Source organism: Aegilops tauschii, chromosome 7 (assembly GCF_002575655.3).
Source record: "Aegilops tauschii subsp. strangulata cultivar AL8/78 chromosome 7, Aet v6.0, whole genome shotgun sequence".
NCBI lineage: Eukaryota > Viridiplantae > Streptophyta > Magnoliopsida > Poales > Poaceae > Aegilops > Aegilops tauschii.
Genome location: NC_053041.3, coordinates 645,352,343 through 645,357,462, shown reverse-complemented (window position 1 = coordinate 645,357,462; position 5,120 = coordinate 645,352,343).

The following is a 5,120-nucleotide window of genomic DNA, read 5'->3' as shown; positions in this document are numbered from 1 at the left end:
TGTCAGTCGGTGGAACCTGTCTCACGTAAGCGTACGTGTAAGGTCGGTCCGGGCCGCTTCATCCCACAATACCGCCAAAACAAGATAAGACTAGTAGTGGCAAGAAAAATTGACAACATCTACGCCCACAACTGCTTTGTGTTCTACTCGTGCATAGTAACTACGCATAGGACTGGCTCATGATGCCACTGTTGGGGATCGTAGCAGAATTTTAAAATTTTCTACGCATCACCAAGATCCATCTATGGAGTTTACTAGCAACGAGGGGAAAGGAGTGCATCTACATACCCTTGTAGATCGTGAGCGGAAGCGTTCAAGTGAACGGGGTTGATGGAGTCGTACTCGTCGTGATCCAAATCACCGATGACCGAGCGCCGAACGGACGGCACCTCCGCGTTCAACACACGTACGGAGCAGCGATGTCTCCTCCTTCTAGATCCAGCAAGGGGGAAGGAGAGGTTGATGGAGATCCAGCAGCACGACGGCGTGGTGGTGGAAGTAGCGGGGATCCCGGCAGGGCGTCGCCAAGCGCAAGCGGGAGGGAGAGGTGTCACGGGAGGGAGAGGGAGGCGCCATGGGCTAGGGTACTGCTGCCCTCCCTTCCCCCACTATATATAGGGGTCCTGGGGGGGCGCCGGCCCCCTGGAGATCCCATCTGAGGGGGGGGTGGCGGCCAAGGGGGGTGGCTTGCCCCCCAAGCCAAGTGGGGCGCCCCCCACCCCTAGGGTTTCCAACCCTAGGCGCAGGGGGAGGCCCAAGGGGGGCGCCCCAGCCCACTAGGGGCTGGTTCCCCTCCCACTTCAGCCCATGGGGCCCTCCGGGACAGGTGGCCCCACCCGGTGGACCCCCGGGACCCTTCCGGTGGTCCCGGTACAATACCGATAACCCCCGAAACTTTCCCGGTGGCCGAAACTGGACTTCCTATATATAATTCTTCACCTCCGGACCATTCCGGAACTCCTCGTGACGTCCGGGATCTCATCCGGGACTCCGAACAACTTTCGGGTTTCCGCATACTAATATCTCTACAACCCTAGCGTCACCGAACCTTAAGTGTGTAGACCCTACGGGTTCGGGAGACATGCAGACATGACCGAGACGGCTCTCTGGTCAATAACCAACAGCGGGATCTGGATACCCATGTTGGCTCCCACACGTTCCACGATGATCTCATCGGATGAACCACGATGTCGAGGATTCAATCAATCCCGTATACAATTCCCTTTGTCAGTCGGTACGTTACTTGCCCGAGATTCGATCGTCGGTATCCCAATACCTTGTTCAATCTCGTTACCGGCAAGTCACTTTACTCGTACCGTAATGCATGATCCCGTGGCTAACTCCTTAGTCACATTGAGCTCATTATGATGATGCATTACCGAGTGGGCCCAGAGATACCTCTCCGTCATACGGAGTGACAAATCCCAGTCTCGATCCGTGCCAACTCAACAGACACTTTCGGAGATAACCGTAGTGCACCTTTATAGTCACCCAGTTACGTTGTGACATTTGGTACACCCAAAACACTCCTACGGTATCCGGGAGTTGCACGACCTCATGGTCTAAGGAAATGATACTTGACATTGGAAAAGCTCTAGCAAACGAACTACACGATCTTTGTGCTATGCTTAGGATTGGGTCTTGTCCATCACATCATTCTCCTAATGATGTGATCCCGTTATCAATGACATCCAATGTCCATAGTCAGGAAACCATGACTATATGTTGATCAACGAGCTAGTCAACTAGAGGCTTACTAGGGACACGTTGTGGTCTATGTATTCACACATGTATTACGATTTCCGGATAACACAATTATAACATGAACAATAGACAATTATCACGAACAAGGAAATATAATAATAACCATTTTATTATTGCCTCTAGGGCATATTTCCAACATCCAGGACCCTAGGGGAGTCGAAAAAATATTCATCCAGCCGCCGCAGAGTCCAGAACCACCAGATCCAATCTAGACACCATCTCGGATGGGGCTCACCACCTCCATTGGTGCCTCTCCGATGATGCGTGTACCTTTGTAGACCTTCGGGTCCGTAGTTAGTAGCTAGATGGCTTCCTCTCTCTCGCTAAATTCTCAATACTATGGTCTCTTGGAGATCCATATGATGTAACTCTTTTTCGGTGTGTTTGTTGGGATGGATGAACTTTGAGTTTATGATCAGATCTATCTTTTTATATCCATGAAAGTATTTGAGTATCTTTGATCTCTTTTATGCATGATCTCTTATAGCCTCGTATTTCTTCTCCGATATTTGGGTTTTGTTTGGCCAACTTGATCTATTTATCTTGCAATGGGAAGAGGTGCTTTGTAGTGGGTTCGATCTTACGGTGCTTGATCCCAGTGACAGAAAGGGAAACGACATGTATGTATCGTAGCTACTAAGGATAAAATGAATGGGTCTATCTCTACATAGATAGATCTTGTCTACATCATGTCATCGTTCTTATTGCATTACTCAGTTTTTCATGAACTTAATACACTAGATGCATGCTGGATAGCGGTCGATGTGTGGAGTAATAGTAGTAGATGCAGGCAGGAGTTGGTCTACTAATCTTGGACGTGATGCCTATATAATGATCATTGCCTGGATATCGTCATGAGTATTTGAAGTTCTATCAATTGCCCAACAGTAATTTTTTCACCCACCGTTTGCTATTTTTCTCGAGAGAATCCACTAGTGAAATCTACGGCCCCCGGGTCTCTTTCTCATATATTTTCCTTTGCAATCTACTTTTCCTTTGCATTTATTTTCATATCTATTAACCAAAAATACAAAAAATACCTTGCTGCATTTTATTTCTATTTATTTTATTTGGCGTTCGATCTATCAATCTACTACAAATTTATCTCACGTCCTTTGCCTATCTTGAGGCGCCGTACCCCTGAAGGGATTGACAACCCCTTTAACATGTCGGGTTGTGAGGATTTGTTATCTGTGTGCAGGGGTTGTTTACATTGTGTTGCTTGGTTCTCCTACTGGTTTGATAACCTTGGTTTCATATCTAAGGGAAATACCTACCGCCACTTTGCTGCATCATCCCTTCCTCTTTGGGGAAATACCGACGTAGCTTTAAGCGACATCAATTACATCTTATAGAACTCCAAGAAGATCGAGGAGAACATGGTATTAAAGATCAAAGAGAGATAAGAAGCCATCCATGATCGATTCCCCCTCTGGCAGATTACCGGAAAAGGACTCCAGATGGGATCGTGGAAGAACAAAGACTTGCGGTGGTAGAAAAGTTTCTTCAGGTGGCTCTCTGTTGGTTTGGGAATATTTGGGAATTTATAGAAGTGGAATTAGGTCAAACAGAGTTACGAGGGGCCACAAGCTTAGGGGCGCCCCTAGGGCTTGTGGCTCTCTTGTATTCCTTCTGGTCTCCTCTCGAAGCTTCTAAGGTCCCCTCTGGTCCAGAAAAAATTAATCTAAAGAAATTTTTTCCATTTGGACTTTGTTTGATATTGATTTTCTGAAAAAAGCCAAAAATAAGCAGAAAACAGCAACTGGCACTGGGCATTGAGTTAATAGGTTAGTCCCAAAAATGATATAAAATAGCATATAATTGCATATAAAGCATCAAAAATTGATAATATAATAGTAAGAAACAATAAAAAATTATATATACGTTGGAGACATATTAAAGCAAAGGAGGTAAACATCAAGGCGATCATACAAGCCTTACCCACTTTCGCGATGGGGGTGTTTAAATTTTCTGTGGGCTTCTGTGACAAGTACGAACGGCTGACCAGGGAGTTTTGGTGGAGGGAGGATGAAGAGAAGAGGAAGGTGCACTGGATGGCTTGGGACCAAATGGTCAAACCAAAGAGAGCAGAGGGAATTGGATTTCGGGACATGCAAATTTTTAACCAGCCTCTATTAGCAAGACAAGGCTGGCGCCTTCTCCAGAACCCCAATAGTCTCTGTGCAAGGGTTATTAAATCAAAATATTATCCAAGAGGTGAACTCCTAAATACCGTGTTTGCATCGGACATATCTCAAGCGTGGAGGGGCATTAAACATGGGCTGGAGCTGCTGAAAAAGGGCCTTATTTGGAGAATAGGCAATGGAGAGAGTATTAATATTCAAAGATACCAATGGGTACTGATAAAGAGTGGACTAAAGATAACAGAATTCAAGAGGTGCTCGAGGTTGAGATGGGTGAATCAGTTGATGAAACCAGGGAGGAAAGAATTGGATGTGGACCTTGTGCATCAATTGTTCCATGAGTATGACGTGGAGGAGATACGCAAAATAAAAATCCCGACAAGCAACATGAAGGACTGCGTAGCATGTCATGGAGAAAAGTCAGGCGTCTTCTCTATATGTAGTGCGTACAAGAGGGGTGCAAATCTTAAATTCCACGGCGACCTAATTGTATCCAACTCTGGAAATGATGCGGGCAATAGGAGCATATGGGACCTCATATGGAATGCAAAGGTCCCAGAAAAGGTTAGGATCATTGCGTGGCGAGTTGCGACAAAAACACTCCCTACTAAAGAAAATAAATGGAAGAGAACATTGGAGGTGGATAACATATGCAGCATATGCGGTAGAGAGGCAGACATCCCAAGGCAGACCCTCCCTCCCTCCCGTGTCGCCCCCGCGCGGCGGCCGGGAGAACACCCTAGCCCGACGCCGCTAGAGACCCCCAGCTCTCCTCCCCCTCTCCCTCGCCGCTGCCAAAGGGCTCACTCGGGCACAACCCGCCCGGTACCGGCGGCGGCGGGGCAACCTCGATCCCTCCCAGGAGGGGGCCGATCGATGCGGGGCTGCTAGTTCTGGCTTGGGCGCGGCGCTGGCGACATATGCGATGTGTCTTGGCGATGAGCAACTGCGGTGGCGGGCATCGTTGGGCATCAGGCGGCACGACGGCAGGGGATGCGCGTGCCGGTGGTGCTAGTGGTGGCTGGGCTTCGGCCAGACCCGTCGGGTGCCTACCGTTGCGGCGCGGGCCAAGGGCGGCGTCGATCTGTCCTCCCGGATGGTAGTGGTGGTGCACGCGGGTCAGGGTGGTGCGGTCGGCTGCTGCGGGGACTTGCTCAGATCCACCTAGATCGACGATGGTGCGGGGCCGATCTGGTGGTCGCATGCTTGGCG